A 19,743-nucleotide genomic window follows, 5' to 3' on the forward strand; every position below is an offset into this window, starting at 1 on the left:
ATCGACGTTCAGTTGTTCTCTGAAACGATACAGTCAGGAACTCAATAGTTTGATGCTCGGTTGGCAAATCTTACTTTTAAAATCAATTACTTAAAATGAATCTGGGCTGTCACTGATTGTATTTCTCATTTTGTTTTTTTTTAATTTAAAAAACCAAGTGAGCAACTCAAGTCGTTTGTGAGTGAGATACGAAAGTCTGCAGACGCTGGGACTGGAGTAAAAACAACACCGAAATGCTAAATGAAGCTGCGGTCTTTTCGGCGTTTGTAGGATTCGACCATAACGCTTGTTTTCCATTGACCAATATCTTACATTTCTGATAAAGTGAATATACTCTGGAGGAAAAAGGGAAGCAAATGGTTACCCCTAATCTCTTGGTGCCTGCCACATTGACCACCGCCACTGGGCTGATATCGCCTCAAACCGTGCATCTTGGCGCCTCACAGTCCGGTGGGCAGCAACCTCCTTTGAAGAAGACCGCAGAGCCCACCTCACTGACAAAAGGGAAAGGAGGAAAAACCCAACACCCAACCCCAACCAACCAATTTTCTCTTGCAACCGCTGCAACCGTGTCTGCCTGTCCCGCATCGGACTTGTCAGCCACAAACGAGCCTGCAGCTGACGTGGACATTTACCCCCTCCATAAATCTTCGTCCTGAAGCCAAGCCAAAGAAGAATTCAAATGCAAATTATTATTTTTTTTAGAAAATAGTATTATGGGCTGGAGCATAATTCAAAACATATGGTAAATGCAGTAAATTGAGAGGAACAAGAGACTTTGAAGCTTTTTCCTAAAACGTCCCTCACTGGGCAATATGTTGGAGCAAGTCATATGCTAATTGATAGGCAATGATTGATCGATAATCATAATTAGCCAACAACACCAAGGTGTACAGTGATAGAACTAGAACATAGGTTTTTTTTTGTGATGCATTTCTCATTTCCCATTATAATTGTAATCAAAATCGTTTTTTTTTAAAACTGATTTATTTGCTAATCCAAATAAATGCTTGTCAAAAATCCATTCACAGTTCCCATAAATGAAGCCGACCTGTAACATTAGACAGACTTCAAATGGATTTTGCTTGCAGTCCCTGTTGGCCCACATTTATTGTGGAGGTGCTAATTGATCTGACAATCACAATTAGAAAATGTCCAGTGGAGCCGCACTTGGGAGTGAAACTCCACTCCCAGAGCACCCTGTCCCTTTGACAGGAGAAAAAAGGAGTGGAGTTTTCTCTTCTGCCAAAGCTTTTGTTGAGGAATTTGTAATTATTTCTGATATTCAACAATATGTACAAGGTATTGAAATAATAATAATTGAATAAGAAAACTTAAAAATAATCAAAATGTACTTTTTTATCTTCTATTTCTGGTCTGAGAGAGGTGTAGAATGGAAGAGATGGATTGCTGAGAATAATGTTCAATGTCCTGAGATTGAGGTAGTACAAAAATTGAGGATTTGCTTATCCAGGTTAAGTTGAATGTTAAAGATCTTCCTTAAAACTACCAATCACAGTCCAAACAATCCTACCCATTTGAAGTGCCAGTTGATGAAGTAGACAAAGACGATGTGGTCAAGCAATAATCATGGCTTTTCTGCTAATAAAAGCTTAGCAGAGATTCACTACATCATTGGTATTCTAAGACTCTTATCAGTCTGTATCAAATATGTACTTCAATTTGTTTGTAGTTACATTTCCAAACCTATTCAAAATAAACCGATATCAGAAAATATAAGCCTGAATGCAACTATTTTGAGTGTTAAATAATCATCTTTGGCATGAACTATGGTATATGAGGCTGCATCCGTAAACAGAAAAACTCAGACTATATTATTAATTGGAATGGCAATGGATTTCTCTACTTTGCAGTTCATTATAAGGAACTTATTAATACTAATGAGCCATAATCTAATAGCATGTCATTCATTTATGAAAGCCAAGGTATAATGAGACTGTTTTCTCTCATTATTATGCATTATAATAAACTGTAAATATTAATTGCAATGCATCCCCATGAAAGATGAACAAAGCAAAATGAAAATGGTATTTTAAAAAAAAAAACAGCATGCACTCCGGTAAGTTATTCACATAAAGCTTTGGGGCATCTGGAACCATGAGGTGAAAGGGGTGTCATTGCAAGTAAATTGGTAAAACTGCCATGAAGGAAGCTATTAAACATGATTCAATGACAACATGAGAAAATGTACTGGCACAAACTATTTTATTTCTTGTTTTATCACTCGACCACAGTTGTTGCCCCAAGCCACCGTAAAACATATTGTTGAAATCAGTCGGCGTAATGAATTTCTGTATAATTATAATCTGTCAGATAGAGTAGTTGATGCAAGTAAATAACACATGCTGGATGATAGAACTGAAAAATTAATATTGACAGTTCAGATATTGCAGCTAGTAGGGAAGAGCGTGCAAACAAAAAGGTACAAATTTATATTGTTTTTAAACATAAAGAACATGTGTTTTGCTTTCTCGTGGAATCATGAAGCAAAGCATTTTCTTGGTTCATCCAATTCATGGTGCATTGTGTTCAGAAGTTGGACGAGCCAATCTATATAATTTGCTTCATTTTCTCTTGGTGTTGATTTCTTTAAACATCTTTGGATTTATATTATTAGCATTTTGCTGCACATCAGAAGTATTGAGGCTGGCAAATAAATCAATCTTTATAGTACACTCAACATGCACGGCAACTAGCATTGGTCAAAATAGACAATCATACAAATTTTTTTTATGTTGTTTACATTAGGATGATAACTATATACTGGGATGTACTATTTTTTTAAAAAAAAGCATGCATGTGTGTGTGCCTGTGTTCAGCATATGGAAATGGCACAGGGGAATTTTAAAAAATGAAAATAATTATTTTTTCCCCATTTTTAGTGGGGTCAGATTTGATAGAATTATTGTATGTTTATTATTACTCACTTTGCCCGTGAATTTTTCTTTTCAAAATGTGACTGGCCTTCATTATGAAAAATTCCAGGCCTGAGATTGGATTTGAAATTAATGGCCTCCCTCAGCCTAAAGGAGTTTGCTCCAATCAGCAAAGCATGATCAAAATTTACTATTGGCTTTGTGACGCCCATCTAACAGCAAAAGATAAATATCATCATCATCAATCAATGATCATGGTTGTGTCTTTATTCCTCATCTATTGAAGATATGGCAATGACTAGTGGTGAAAGAATGAATAATCTTAGTTTGTAGGTTGTTGTAGCACCCTTGTAATCCATTAAAAAAAACAGGACTTATCAAAATGTTACGGATATAAATAAAATCAAAGTCATAAGTGTCAATTAATTATGAGGCCAACTGAACAATTCACAAATGAAGTGAACCCAAGTGGATAAAGTCAGACTGACTAGAAGGTAAAACACAGGATTCTGTTGACACAGTGGTTAAGTGGAAAAAAGAAACACACCAATGGTGGAGAAACTCAGCAGGTCAAACAGTGCCTTTATGTCTACATGAAGGGCTCAAGCCCAAAACGTTGGTGATGTATCTTTACCTTTGCTACATAAAGGCACTGTTTGACCTGCTGAGTTTCTCCACCATTGGTGTGTCATTTCACAGAAGAAAGATATATCTAAACAAAACTTGAAAATGTTTCCTGAATCTGTTTCTATGTCACATTGCAGACAATTCCTGTATCAATCTTTGTAGAGTAAAATGAAACAATTGTCTGATCTTTCCAGAAAATGACTTCAGGGTGTTTGGTTGAGATTAAATATCATATCTGAGTTATAAATACTCTGGTACATCAAAACCCAATAAAATGGGAGCATTCTAGTATTACATTTTAAAAATTGGTTTTCATCAAGGTCGTGAATGGGAATTTAAATTTTCTAGATTTTCAAAGGGTATGAACAACCATTTTTAACATTAAGACAAATGTAGTCCATCACCTCACATAATGCATATTTTAGGTGATCATTGGGGGTGCTTAATTTGAAACTGAATTTCAATGAGGTATATTCATATTTAAAAGAATTGGATATTAGGTAAAAGATAAGTCCTATGTATTTTACACAAATAATATTCTTGACAAGACAACAGAATTCATGCCCCAATCACATCTCTTTGAAAATAAAGAGCATTAAAATGTAAAGTTGTCAACAAAACTTCATGTCTCATAGCAGTCACATTCTTCATACTGAAATTCACAGCTCTGCAATTTTTACAACAGATTGATCTTGGTTGTGCAGGAATTCTGCATGTTTATTTCTTCCTCCACAATGACATTTGTTTCTTATAGATGTTACTTCAGGAAGTTGTCTGCCCTTAAAAACAAAACAGATCAACAACTGCAGAGTTTACAAGAAGATATAGAGTTTAAGAAAAAAACCTTAAATGGAAGTTAATACCGATTGAATTCAGAAGAATAGCTTTATGTAGTGAAAGTCTTTTAATTTTAATATATCTTATGATCCTACGTAAAACATCCATTCAGTGTCTATTATTTCTTGAAAATTCCTGTCTATATTGGACAGATATGATCAACTTATTAATGTAAGAAAGCTATAAAGCAAGTCTTTACTAAGTGTAATGCACAACTTCTTTTAAAAAAATTGAAGTGAAGTTTTTCAAGATGCTTGGAACTTTAATTGACTTTGAGTTTGTTTAAATCTTAGCACCTTCTTGAGCCACAACATTAGAATGCAAAAAATACTGGGGGCAAAAATCACCATGAAAGAAAATGAGACACTGGCAATCTCTTTGGTTTCCCATATGTTCTTTTCCTTATGTGCACTACATAAACAGCTATGTCTACAGGTACCTAGACCATAGAATATTACAGCACAGAAATAGGCCCTTCAGCCCTTCTAACCTGAGCTGAAATATTATTCTGCCTAGTTCCACTGACCTTCACCCACTCCACAGCCGTCCATATCAATCCCATCCATGTGCCTGTCCAAATTTTTCTTAAATGTGAAAATTGAGCCTGTATTCATGATTTCAGCTGGCAGCTCATTCTACACTCCCACCACTCTCTGTGTGAAGACATTCCCCGAATGTTCATCTAAATTTTACTCCTTTCACCTTTAACCCATGTTCTCTAGTTTGTATCTTATATAAACTCAGTGGAAAAAGCTGACTTGCATATATGCCCCTTATAATATTGTATACTCTTATCAAATTCTATACTCAAGGGAATAAAGTCCTAACCTGTTTAACCTTTCCCTGTAGCTCAGTGCCTGAAGTCCCAGCAACATCCTAATAAATCTCTGCATTCTTTGAATGTTATTGTTATCTTTCCTGTCGTTAGATGACTAAAATTGCACACAATATTCGAAATTTGGCCTCACCAATGTCTTGTTATGATACAACTTTATCATAACATCTCAACTCCTTTACATATTACTTTTATTTATGAAGGCCAATATCCCAAAAGCTCTCTTTACAACTCTATCCCCCTGTCATGGCACTCTCAGAGAATTAGGTATCTGTATTCCCAGATCCCTCTATTATACCACACTCCTCAGTGCCCTGCCATTTACTGTAAATGTCCTACCTTGGTTTGTCCTTCCAAAATGCAACACCTCATCAGGCAAGTATTTTTTAGCCCATTTTTCAAGTTGATCCAGGTCCCTCTGCAAGCTTTGAAAACCTTTCTCACTGTCCAAAATGCCTTCAATCTTTGGGCAATCTACAAACTTGCTGATCCAATTTACAACCTCATTGATATAGATGACAAATAATGTTCCCAGCACTGATTCCAGAGGCCACCACTAGTCACAGGCCTCAAGTCAGAGAAGTAATCATCAATTACCACTCTCTGGTTTCTCCCGAATAGCCAATGTCAAATCCAGTTTACTACCTCGCCATGAATACCGAGCATTTGAACCTTCCTGACTAATCTCCCATGTTGATCTTTGTCAAAGGCCTTATTAAATCCCATGCAGACAACATCCATGGGCTTTCTTTCATCAACTTTCCTGGTAAATTCCTCAAAAAAAACTCTTTAAGATTGGTTAAACATGACTTACCATGCACAAAGGCATGTTGACTATCTGTTATCAGTCCCTGGCTATCCAAGCACTTGTGAATCTGATCTTTTAAGATACCTTCCAATCATTTACCTGGTGCTGACATTAGGCCCACTGGCCTATAATTTCCTGGGTTACATTTGGAGCCTTTTTTAAAACAACAAAACCGCATGAGCTACTCTCCAGTTCACCAGCGCCTCACCTGTGGCTAAGAACATTTTAAATATTTCTGCCAGGGTCTCTGCAATTTCTACACTAGTTTCCCCTAGGCCCGAGGGAAAATCTTCCACTCCATTCACCCCATCGTATCGCCATACAGATATTAAACATACAATAACCCACCACATAGAGACCCGGGGTCCTCCATTTGCATCGAGCGTTCATAGATGACCCCCAGATTGTCTTAAATTCAGAAAAGCTGAATTCAACTTAATGCAGGTGCTGGGCATAGTTTGCAGATCTGACAGTAGATCACTGTTGCATATGGTTCCAAAGAAGTCTACTGGGGATTGGAGGCCTTGTGATGATTATTGTGCCCTGAACAATTCCACTGTGCCTGACCATTACAACATTCACAATTTACAAGGCTTCTCAGCGAACCTGCATGGCAAAATGTTCATTTTTTTAAAATATAGATTGTGCGTGCTTACTATTGGATTCCAGTAGAGCCTTCCGATTACCAAGACAGCAGTAATTACTCCTTTAGGTATGTTTGTCTTTCTGCGAATGCCATTCGCTCTCCAGAATGCAGCTCAGACATTTCAGCAGTTTATGGACCATGCGGTCTCTGGCCTCGGTTTTTATATGTCTATATTGACGATATTCTTGTTGCAAGAGTGGATGAAGAGGAGCACAAGCACCAATTTATATCTGGAGACTTGATGAATTTGGCATTGTGATCAATCCGAATAAATGCATTTTTGGTGCTGCTGAACATATTTTTGGGACATTACCCGGCACGGTATCTTGCCCAATGAAATGAAAATCCAAGATATCTGAAATTTTCCTGCACCCATTACATTTGGCCAGTTATAATGTTTTTTTTTAGGGATGATGAATTTCTATCACTGTTTCCTGCAAAATGTAGTAGCATCTCTCTTACCCCTTACTGAACAACTTAAGGGATTCAACAAGTCAGTTTCTAAAAAAAAACATTGAGATTGGACGACTGCACTTGCGACTGCCACAATACTTGTACATCAAAAGCCCAACTCCTTGCTCTCTCTTTCCATGGATGCCTCCCATCAGTGGCAAGGGAATGGTGTTAGAACAAAGAGATGATGGGAAGTTGGAACCTCTGGCGTACTTTCCAGCCAAGCTGTTAACGGCTCAGGAGAAATATAGTACTTGCGGATGAGAATTCTTCGCCAACCATCTCGCAGTGAAACATTTCCATTTTTTGTTGGAAGGTCGCTCTTTCACCACTTAAACAGACCACCTGCCTGTTATGCATACTGTGTGTACAAGCATCCATCTATACTCACCATGAGAAATTCATCACTTGAACTTCATCTTACAATTTTCCTCAGACAGACGGCACATCTGAGGAAAGGCTAATCCCGTGGCCGAAGCTCTATCTGCAGTAAACTGGAATTCACTGACTATGGGTAGATTAGATGACCAGCCCCTCCCCTTGGCTCCGCCCCCATTAGTCCTGATATAAACTCTGTTTTCCCACCTTACCTCCAATTTACTTGAAGACAATTGTCGATACCGTCTGTTAATTGTACGCTAATAAAAGCATGTTTGTGCTCCACAGAAATCTCTGAGTACTATCGATCATATTACACAGTCCAGGCATGACATTGTGGCCTTACATACAATGATTACCATTGATTTCACTGCCATGGTTCATGCTCAACACACTGATCCTGGTCTCATCCAGTATCGCCAGATCAACACAGGTCTCCACCTACAAGATGTGAGCCTGGATGAATCAGATGTAACATTGGTTTGTGACTTTTCCACAGGAAGAACTAAGCTGGCAGTAATGCAGCGAGTGATTTTTGTGGGTCTTCAAAACTCATCCTGGTAGAAGAGTGTCAAAGGTTTTACCTGGCTCCATGTTAAGTGGACTGTTGAATTAGGAGCAAGGACCTGATTGCTGTGTCAATGTGCTACGAAATCCAGGCTGGAAAATTTTGTTGTTCTGGATTCACTTTTCCATCATGTGCACCTGGATTTGGTAGGCCCCCTTCTGCCATCTAGAGGATATACTTATCTGCTCACACACGAGGACCAGATTACCAGGTAGAAGGAGGATATTCCTGTCACCGACATCTCTGTGGAGATGATTGCTAGGAGTTTCGTAGATTGATTAGTTTTGTCTTTCGGTATTCCGGACACCATTATGATGGACCGAGTGTCTCAGTTCAAGTCAGCGTGGTTCCAAACTCTCACTGATCTTTTGAGCACTACCTGCATTCAGACTACGGCTTATCATCCACAGGCCAATGGCTTCATTGAGCCAATTGAAAGCAGCATTGACAGCAGGTAGTGATACAACTATATGGAGTGATATATACTGCTGTAAAAGGGGATCTTGGATGTTATATGGCAATAACACTGATTTTTCCAGCCAAGTTTGTGAATCCGGATCCAGGACAACGCTCTATGATCCGACGACTTATGTCAACTGTCTTTGGGAAAATATGCAGTTGCTCAGACCTACACCTACATGACATGCGTTACTTGCAGTGCATATGCAGAAAATATACAGCACTGTACACATATGTTCCTTTGACATGACACTGTTCGCAGATCACTTTAGGCCACACATGTCAAACTCTGGCCCGCGGGCCATATTTATATTTGGCCCGCAAGATCATATCAAAAATGTATTAGAGGTGGCCTGCTGGTCGCCGCGCCAGTATAGCGCATGCACAGTAACCGCTGTGTCCCAGGGTGAGAGAGAGTGAGAGAGAGAAAAATCCTGGTCCTTGAAAAGTAGTGGTGGGTGGTTTTATAAACACGCTGTCGTGTCCCCCTGCCCACCCCTCCAGTGCAGCGTGGCCTGGCCGGTGTCAGGGGAAGCCAAGGCCGCTTCCCAGCGCCCGGAACCCCAGTGGCACAGCGTTTCTTGGACTGCAGATGGAATCGGGACGCCGGAGGGAAGATTGGGGCTCCCCGCCGGACGATGGGGGCGCCGGCCGCCCTGCGTCTTCCCACTGGACCAGCGGCAGGTGCCCGGAATACACGTGGAGAGCGAGGCTGGTCGGGCAGGTAGGGTGGAACCCCCCGCCAATCTCGGGAGTGGCGTGGGCTGGATCGGGATTAGCCGCGCTCACCTGCTCCTCCACTGCTGACCGGGATCCCAGCGCGGTCCTGAGCGCGGAGACTGCCCTGGAAAGGTCCTGGGACACCGCACGGAAAGAAAAGGGGGTCCGGGAGAAACTCAGCAGGTCAAGGGGGGTCCGGGAGAAACTCAGCAGGTCAAGGGAGGTCCGGGAGAAACTCAGCAGGTCAAAGGGGGTCCAGGGGAAACTCAGCAGGTCAAAGGGGGGTCCGAGAGAAACTCAGCAGGTCAAGGGGGAGGGGTCCGGGAGAAACTCAGAAGGTCAAGGGGAGGGGGTCCGGGAGAAACTCAGCAGGTCAAGGGGGGTCCGAGAGAAACTCAGCAGATCAAGGGGGAGGGGTCCGGGAGAAACTCAGAAGGTCAAGGGGAGGGGGTCCGGGAGAAACTCAGCAGGTCAAGGGGGGCCTGGGAGAAACTCAGCAGGTCAAGGGGGGTCCGGCAGAAACTCAGCAGGTCAAGGGGGTCTGGGAGAAACTCAGCAGGTCAAGGGGGGTCTGGCAGAAACTCAGGGGGGGCCTGACCTCGCCAGGACCGTTGCCCACTCCCCCTCCCTGCCGCAGGCCAACCTGTGACTCACAGTGACGGGGCCGCTGATCCGCCGAGATGCCGCCCTGCAGCGAGAGCCGATGCCCCCGCACTGTCGTTGTCCAACCCGATCGCCCGCAAACCCCGCCCTCCCGAACACAGGCCTGAGTAAGTATTATGAACTTTAATCTCAGGATAAAACGATCTTCCAATAGTTTCATGTCACAGTGATAAATATATTCCTGGTTAAAAATGGTCCTGCACCTGGATACAAGCTCATTAGGCATAAAACTTGAAAAGTGGGTAAATCAAAGGATATCTGTACCAATGGAAAAAGGGCATGGCAAATAACCCTGCTAGAGTTCATGCCCACAATCAGTCACCCATTTGATTGTTTCAGGAATCATGTTATTCTTCCACATTCTCAATAGCCCTCAGATTTTACTATTCGACAGCACACTAGGAACATTTGACAAATCCTCTATAGAGAAATATTATTTATTGAATATTTTATTTCTCATTTGTTAATGCTCCTGGAAAGAGTTTATCCAAAACTATTATTAAACATTTATTTTAATAAGAAAAAGTTTAACATTACATATGTTGAAAGAAGAGAAAACATGCAGATGTTGTTGAAAATTTTCAATAAATATTTAGTTCGGCCCTCGACTTAGTCCAAGTCTTTAATTTTAGCCCTCCGTGAATTTGAGTTTGACACCCCTGCTTTAGGCCATTTACAAGAGACCTTTTGAAGTCTTACAATGCCACCCAAAGACTTTCGTGATTTGCAGAAATGGGAAAGCTGACACAGTCTCCATTGATGTATTGCCAGTCCATGTTCTGCGTCGGTGTCAACATTGAAGAAACAATCACACCCCTGCCAATCGGAGCATACACTGCTCTTCTTGGAGTATTGTATAAGGTTAGGTCAGACTGTTAGCCCTCTAGACCATTACGTAGCAGGACAGATCAAATCAGTCACCTCCTTGCATGGCATGGAGGATGAGAGGGGAGAGGGCAGGCTGTCATGGTCGCGTACTTACCTGTGTTTGGAGTGGGGCTGATCACCACTGATGATGCATCCGGAGCGACGCCCGGGAGTAGTTGCGCACATGTGCAGGTCAGATCAGAAGGCTGCATACATTGTGGTGGATCTCAGATGTAAGAGGAGAAGACAGAGAGCATTGAGATCGCCTGTGTTGTGAAGAACCAATGTAAAAGTCAGCTGGGTTTGGATGGGTGGGGTTTGGTGGGATGGAGAATGGATTTTTGGGAATAAAGAGAGTTAACTTAATTTTGTACTGAAGAAATTCCTTAAATTGTGTGCAAACTGGGTAAATTATAATAGCCACAACAGTATGCATTGGCTAGTTCTAAGTCAAAGCTAATCATTTGACCTTTTTGAATTTATAATTTGTAGAAATAGCATTGTATTCTTGACATGTCTGCTGCTGAGTTATTGTCTCCCTTCCTTGTGCTAGTATCACCAAACCCAGCAACTTCACTGAAAATGTCAGCTTATGTCATCACGTAATGTGTGATAATGCCACAATTGATATTGTATTTTTTTTAACCTGCTCTAGTGATGAAATTGAGATGTCCCAATAACATGATGCATTTAAAATTTTATTGATTAATTTTGTGGAATTGTTCATGATTTTCTGTCGTACAATATCCCTTTGAAATGATTGATGGAGATGAAATTGTGTGATTTTGTCACCATTTCAAATGTGCCACAATGCCAGATATATAAACTGGCCAAAAAGTATGGGAGAGAGTGCAATCAATTACTTCTACAGGATCAATTGCACCAGTGATATTGTTTCTATTCATATGTAGTGAAGTCAGAATTCATGTGTTACAATTTCAAAGTCTCCTTGTGAAGTTGTGAGGTATATAGAGAATGGGATGATTGATTATGACAATTGAAGCTTAACTGGAAGAAAAATCAAATTCTGCAGGGTGAGGATCAGGTGAGGTGTGTTGCGAGTAAAAGGTCAAAAGTACACCAGTCATCTATTATACATTGTGCTTAACTTTCCCTTTTTTTTGTCACCTGCATTGGAGACAGCAGGTTTACTACTGGTCATATTGTGGCCAAAAGTTGGATTTTTAGGGTTGAAGTCTTCATTTGCATTGATTGTATGGAGATAGAGCAGAGAGATAAAGGGTATCAATAGGTGGCACCTAGTCTCGAAAGGCTTTACTTTGCTAACGTTTTACACATATTGTTTTAAAATTCTGTTGGGGAATGTTGGCATTCCACCATATTTTCTCGCATTTTAATCAACTACATCCCCGAATCCTCTCTGATCTTGTGAAACTTCCTTTGCCAAAAAGGGACAGGGTGTGTGGGGGGTGGGGTGGGGAGGGGAGTGCAGTTGGTTCTTTCCTGTCAATGGTTTACACAACTTGAGATGTGAACAGCTTGGAATTTTACACAAGATACTGGCAAGAAAAAGTATAGAGAATCATTGAGCAGGTTTTCAGTGCCTTCAACTCCTGGACAATTTGGAGAGGAGGAGATCATCTTTGAAATAGAGTTGAGAAAAATATTGTGGTCACAATTTTTACAGGATTAGACATATGTTTTAGATTGAAAGCAGCAGAACCTTGACAAAGATCAATGATAGATACACAATCAAACAATAACCTATGTTCAGATGGTCCATGGATGACTGATGAAGCAGGCAGTGATTGATGATGTTTCCAATAGAAACCAGCACCATGTGCCACTTCTACTTCTCGCTGAGCATTCTTAATGCAAGAAGACTGTTTCAAATGCATAACTTCATAATATGCAAAGAAGCATCTGACAGAAGTTAAAGTATAGCATTTATTTCAGTAATATACATCATGTGGCAGTGAGGTCCTTGGGTCGTAGGATTTATATCGGAGTGGCCTTCTCCTATGCAGGTTTCTTACCCGGGCTGGAGGGGCCTGCCTCCCCTCCTAGGTCGGACCATACCTGGTCGCAACTCACCTGTGGACATGGCCTAGGTAAGTTTAATTGGGTTGTCTAACTACCTCTGAGGTAGGTCAGGGATCCGGTTGGATTCTGACAGGGTTGACCGAGTCACACCTTTCTTACTGCTGTGTAACTGGGGTGTAAAATGTAAAAAGCGAGGGGGAGGCGGTGGTCCCGGCCTCGGTAGAGTGAGGCAGGCGGAGGCCCCAGTCCGGGCAGAAAGAAGGAGGCGGTGGCCCCGGTCTGGGCACAGGGAAGGCGGCGGCGGACCCGATCCGGGCAAAAGCAAGGAGGAGGCGGCGGCCCCGGCCTCGGTATAGTGAAGCAGGCGGAGGCCCCGGTCCGGGCAGAAATAAGGAGGCGGCAGCCCCAGTCCGGGCAGAAGCGAGGGAGAGGCGGTGGCCCTGGCCTCGGCAGAGCGAAGCAGGCGGAGGCCCCAGTCCGGGCAGAAAGAAAGAAAGAAAGAAAGAAATACATGGTCTTTGCCCTCAGACAGCTCCAAGAAAAGTGCAGAGAACAAAACAAAGGACTCTACATCACCTTTGTTGACCTCACCAAAGCCTTCAACACCGTGAGTAGGAAAGGGGTTTGGCAAATACTAGAGCGCCTCGGATGCCCCCCAAAGTTCCTCAACATGGTTATCCAACTGCACGAAAACCAACAAGGTCGGGTCAGATACAGCAATGAGCTCTCTGAACCCTTCTCCATTAACAATGGCGTGAAGCAAGGCTGTGTTCTCGCACAAACCCTCTTTTCAATCTTCTTCAGCATGATGCTGAACCAAGCCATGAAAGTCCTCAACAATGTAGACGCTGTTTACATCCGGTACCGCGCGGATGGCAGTCTCTTCAATCTGAGGCGCCTGCAAGCTCACACCAAGACACAAGAGCAACTTGTCTGTGAACTACTCTTTGCAGACGATGCCGCTTTAGTTGCCCATTTAGAGCCAGCTCTTCAGCGCTTGATGTCCTGTTTTGCGGAAACTGCCAAAATGTTTGGCCTGGAAGTCAGCCTGAAGAAAACTGAGGTCCTCCATCAGCCAGCTCCCCACCATGACTACCAGCCCCCCCACATCTCCATCGGGCACACAAAACTCAGAACGGTCACCCAGTTTACCTATCTCGGCTGCACCATTTCATCGGATGCAAGGATCGACAAGGCAAATAGCGTCTTTGGAAGACTACACAAAAGAGTCTGGAAAAACAACCAACTGAAAAACCTCACAAAGATTAGTGTATACAGAGCCGTTGTCATACCCACACTCCTGTTCGACTCCAAATCATGGGTCCTCTACCGGCATCATCTACGGCTCCTAGAACCCTTCCACCAGCGTTGTCTCCGCTCCACCCACAACATTCATTGGAGCGACTTCATCTCCAACATCGAAGTACTCGAGATGGCAGAGGCCATATAACGATATAACCATATAACCACTTACAGCACAGAACAGGCCAGTTCGGCCCTACTAGTCCATGCCGTAGCAAATCCCCACCCTCCTAGTCCCACTGACCAGCACCCGGTCCATACCCCTCTAGTCCCCTCCTATCCATGTAACGATCCAGTCTTTCCTTAAATGTAACCAATGATCCCGCCTCGACCACGTCTGCCGGAAGCTCATTCCACATCCCCACCACCCTCTGCGTAAAGAAATTTCCCCTCATGTTCCCCTTATAATTTTCCCCCTTCAATCTTAAACCATGTCCTCTAGTTTGAATCTCTCCCTTTCTTAATTGAAAAAGCCTATCCACATTTATTCAGTCTGTCCCTTTTAAAATCTTACACACCCCTATCAAGTCCCCTCTCTATCTTCTACGCTCCAGAGAAAAAAGCCCCAGTCTGCACAACCTTTCCCTGTAACTCAGACCCTGAAATCCTGTCAACATTCTCGTGGACCTTCTCTTCACTCTCTGTATTTTGTTTATATCTTTCCTATAATTTGGTGACCAAAACTGTACACAGTACTCCAAATTTGGCCTCACCAATGCCTTGTACAATTTCATCATAACCTCCCTACTCTTGAATTCAATACTCCGATTTATGAAGGCCAACATTACAAATGCCTTCTTCACCACACCATCTACCTGAGTATCAGCCTTGAGGGTACTATTTATCATAACTCCTAAATCCCTTTGTTGCTCTGCACTCCTCAATTGTCTACCATTCAATGTATATGACCTATTTAAATTTGCCTTTCCAAAATGTAGCACCTCACATTTATCTGTATTAAATTCCATCAGCCATTTCTCAGCCCACACCTCCAGACTTCCTAAATCACCTTTTAATCTACGGTAATCTACCTCACTGTCCACAACACCACCAATCTTTGTGTCATCCGCAAACTTGCTTATCCAATTCTCCACCCCTACATCCAGATCGTTAATATATATAACAAATAATAGTGGACCCAGGACCGAACTCTGAGGAGCTCCACTAGTCACCGGCCTCCAATTGGACAAACAATTTTCTACCAGTACTCTCTGACACCTCACATCCAACCACTGCTGAATCCATTTCACTACCTCCTTATTTATACCTAATGCCTCCACCTTTTTTCCTAACCTCCTGTGGGGAACTTTGTCAAAAGCTTTACTAAAGTCCAAATAGACAACATCCACAGCTTTCCCTTCATCAACCTTTTTTGTAACCCCCTCGAAGAACTCAATCAGGTTTGTCAAGCATGATCTACCCCTGACAAAACCATGCTGATTACAGCATGCCGACAGCATCGAATCCACGCTGCTGAAGATTCAACTGTGCTGGGTAGGTCACGTCTCCAGAATGGAGGACCATCGCCTTCCCAAGATCGTGTTATATGGCGAGCTCTCCACTGGCCACCATGACAGAGGTGCACCAAAGAAGAGGTACAAGGACTGCCTAAAGAAATCTCTTGGTGCCTGCCACATTGACCACCGCCAGTGGGCTGATATCACCTCAAACCGTGCATCTTGGCGCCTCACAGTTCAGCGGGCAGCAAGCTCCTTTAAAGAAGACCGCAGAGCCCACCTCACTGACAAAAGACAAAGGAGGAAAAGCCCAACACCCAACCCCAACTAACCAATTTTCCCTTGCAACCGCTGCAACCGTGTCTGCCTGTCCCGCATCAGACTTGTCAGCCACAAACGAGCCTGCAGCTGACGTGGACATTACCCCTTCATAAATCTTCGTCCGCGAAGCCAAGGCAAAGATATATCATGTGATATGATGTATTACCGTCACATTAGCTGCATCATATGTAAGCTCACTGTGTGGCCCTTTCGGTGAGCCACGTCTCTGGTAAATAGTACATTGCTGAGTCTTCTGAGTGCGAGTTGGAAAATCTTCTGGCATATGGCCAATATGTTTCTGCTGATGAAGATGGTACAATTATTTTGAAATCATACAGATTTAAGCTTCACCTTACGTGGTGCAAACCATGTCGTTGGCCTGCGAGATGAACAAAGCCACAGTGCATTTGGAACTGCTTGATTTGCCATCACAATATTGTCCAACCTTCCTTTTGCAAGACATCCCCACACCCGAAACACCAGTTTAGCATAGCAGTTAGTGCTATTTCATTGCCTGTGACCCAGATTTGAATCTGGACTCTCTGTAAAGTGTGTGTACATTCTTCCCACAACCTATATAGGCTTTCTCCAGGTGTTCTGGTTTCCTCCCTCCCTCCAAAACATTTGGGGTTGTTAGGTTAATTAGGGGCAGTCGGGTAGCATAGATTTCAAGCCAGGCTACATCATTAAAATGTTTTAAGAAATGACAAAGCCAGCTGCGGTAAAACACCCAGGTATTTGTTTCCCAAGGTCTAGAACTGTCATTTATTTCCCAATAATAAATACTATATATGCATTATATGCTTTCCAGTCAGAGGAGACACGAAGTTGGAGATGGGTGGTTGGTGTCATGTTGGTAAGTAGATTTTAGGAGGAGTTTAAAAAGGACGTGGAGTCAGGACTTCGGCCTTTCCAACTGAGGAATTGGCAAGAACCAATAAAAAGTGAGTTAGGTAAAGGAGCGGTTAGTGAGGAGCAGCCCAGTGAGTGAGTAGTGTAATGAAGGAGAGCGTCTTTGAGGTATTGGCTTGAGAGGCTTCAGCAAGCAGAGGCTGAGAAACTGCTCCCAGTGGGGGAAGGTCGGTGTTTATTTTAATTAATCTAATTTAACTTAAGAGTATGTTATGGAGATCGTTGGGATAGTCCTGTACTCCGATTGAAGGATGTAGGAGATCAGGGACAGCAAAATTGTTCTTGATATCTACTCCTGTAAAAGGTGCATCCAGATGCAACTCCTGGGAGACCCAAGTTAGGAAAATGTAGTTGCAGCTGCGTGAGCATAAGGGAGCCAGAGGCAATCATAGATAGGAGTTACAGACAGAAGTCAGCTAACTGGGTGCCTGTGAGGAAAGGGAAGGGATGGAGACAGACAGTGCAGAGTACCCCAGCGGCCATTCCCCTCAATAATAATTATTCTATTTTAGGTACTGTTGGGGGGAACGATCTACCAAGGACAAGTCACGATGACCAGATCTCTGGGGGATGGCCCCTCGGCTTAGAAGGGAAGGGGGAAAAGAGGAGGGCTCTTGCAATTGGGGACTCGCTGGTTAGGGGAGCAGATAGGATGTTTGTTGGATGAGATCGGGATGCCTGGTTGGTATGTTGCCTCCCAGGTGCCAGGGTAAGGGATATCTCTGATCGAGTATACAACATTCTGGAAGGGGAAGGCAAGCAGCCAGATGTCGTGGTCCATGTGGGTACCAATGACATAGATAGAAGCGGAAATGAGGTCCTGAAGAAAACTACTCAGGAAAGTAGTTAAAAACCAGGACCTCAAGGGTGGTAATCTCAGGATTGCTGCTCATGCCACGCGCAACAGAGGGTAAGAATAGGAAGATGTAGCCGTTGAATGTGCAACTAAAGAATTGGTGCAGGGGGCAGGGGTTCACAGTTGTGGATCGTTGGGATCTCTTCCGGGGAAGGACTGACTTGTACAAAAGGGACGGGCTGTACTTGAACTGGAGGGGGAACCAATATCCTGATAGCAGGTTTGCTAGAGCTGTTGGGAAGGGTTTAAACTAGTTTGGAAGTGGGGTGGGATTCAGAATGAGAGTGCAGAGATTAGGATAGAAGAACATCTAGATTTGAACGGAGAGAGGAACCAGAATGTTAAAGTTAATGAAGGGTGAGGAAGGGTAGTGGTGGAAAAGTAGATGGTAATCGAAGGAGTGTATGTGGGGGACATTCTGTCAAGTGTATATATTTCCAGAGCATTGTAATAAAAGGTGGATGAGCTTAAAGCATGAATTGACACATGGAAATATGATATTGTAGCCATCAGTGAAACTTGGTTGCAGGAGGGACATGATTGGCAGCTAAATATTGCAGGATTCCTTTGTTTTAGGTGTGATAGAACAGGGGGGATAAAAGGTGGAGGCGTCGCATTGCTTGTTAGAGAAAACTTTACAGTGGTGCTATGACAAGATAGTTTGGAAGGCTCATCCAGTGAGGCTATTTGGGTGGAATTGAGGAATGGGAAAGGCATGAAAACACTAATGTATTATAGATCACCTCATGGACTGAGGGAATTAGAGGAGCAAATTTGAAAGAAGATAGCATATATGTGTAATAAACACATGGTGATGATAACAGGAGATTTTAAACTTTCCACATATTGACTGGGACACCCATACTGTAAAAGGGCTGGATGGGTTGGAGTTTGTCAAATGTGTTCAGAAAAGTTTTCTTAATCAATACTTAGAAGGGGCAGTATTGAATCTCCTATTAGGGAACAAGATAGGTCAGGTGACAGAGGTTTGTGTTGGGGAACACTTTGGATCTAGTGATCATAATACGATTAGTTTTATGTTAATTATGGAGAAGAAATCTCTTGGTGCCTGCCACATTGACCACCGCCAGTGGGCTGATATCGCCTCAAACCGTGCATCTTGGCGCCTCACAGTTCGGCGGGCAGCAACCTCCTTTGAAGAAGACCGCAAAGCCCACCTCACTGACAAAAGACAAAGGTGGAAAAACCCAACACCCAACCCCAACCAACCAATTTTCCCCTGCAACCGCTGCAACCGTGTCTGCCTGTCCCGCATCGGACTTGTCAGCCACAAACGAGCCTGCAGCTGACGTGGACATTTACCCCTCCATAAATCTTCGTCCGCGAAGCCAAGCCAAAGAAATTATGGAGAAGGATAGGGCTGGGCCAAAGGTTAAGATTCTTGATTGGAATAAGGCAAATTTCGAGGAGATGCAAAAAGATTTAGAGGGTGTGGATTGGGAGAATTTATTTTCAGGGAAGGATGTAACAAATAAATGGAGAATATTCAAAGGGGATATTTTGAGAGTACAGAGTCAGTATGTCCCTGTGAGGATTAAAGGAAAGGTTAGAAAATATAGGGAGCTTTGGTTTTTCAAAGGATATTGGGAATTTGGTTTGGAGGAAGAGGGATATGTTCAACAGGTACAGACAGCAGGGAACAGATGAGGTGCTTGAGGACAAAAAGGAGTGTCAAAAAAAAATCTTAAGAAATAAATTAGATATGCTAAAATGAGGTATGAGACTGCTTTAGCAGGCAAGGTAAAAATAAATCCAAAGGGTTTCTACAGGTACATTAAAATAATAGTGAGGGATAAAATTGGGCCCCTTGAGAATCAGATGGGTAGGCTATGTGAGGTCAGAAGAGATGGGGGAAATTTTAATATTTTTTTCTTCAAGAAAAGGAATATTGAGCCATGTGAGGTAAGGAAATCTGGTAGTGAAGTGATGGATAATATACAGATTAATGAGGAAGTAGCTTTGGCTATTTTAAAGAGAATAAAGGTGGATAAATCTCTGGGCCCTGACAAGCTATTCCCTAGGCCCTGAGGGAGGTTAGTGTACAAATAGTGGAGTCTCTGACAGAAATATTTAAAATGTCACAGGGGAAGGTGCCGCAGGATTGGAGGATAG

The 19,743-nt window shown here is 42.7% G+C and overlaps 1 long non-coding RNA gene across 1 annotated transcript in view; it reads right to left on the reverse strand.

Annotated features, from left to right (window-relative positions):
* Window positions 1-2,254: 2,254 nt before the first annotated feature.
* The window catches only part of LOC138762657 (uncharacterized), a 79,937-nt gene continuing 62,448 nt past the window's right edge, over window positions 2,255-19,743 (reverse strand). Inside the window, exons 3-4 of the long non-coding RNA XR_011357025.1 lie at window positions 10,874-11,024; window positions 2,255-4,303 (exon numbers count right to left, since the gene is read on the reverse strand). This is a non-coding gene — a long non-coding RNA (uncharacterized lncRNA). The remainder of the gene's footprint in view (window positions 4,304-10,873; window positions 11,025-19,743) is intronic.

This window comes from Narcine bancroftii, chromosome 5, assembly GCF_036971445.1.
Source record: "Narcine bancroftii isolate sNarBan1 chromosome 5, sNarBan1.hap1, whole genome shotgun sequence".
In the NCBI taxonomy this organism is placed as follows: Eukaryota; Metazoa; Chordata; class Chondrichthyes; order Torpediniformes; family Narcinidae; genus Narcine; species Narcine bancroftii.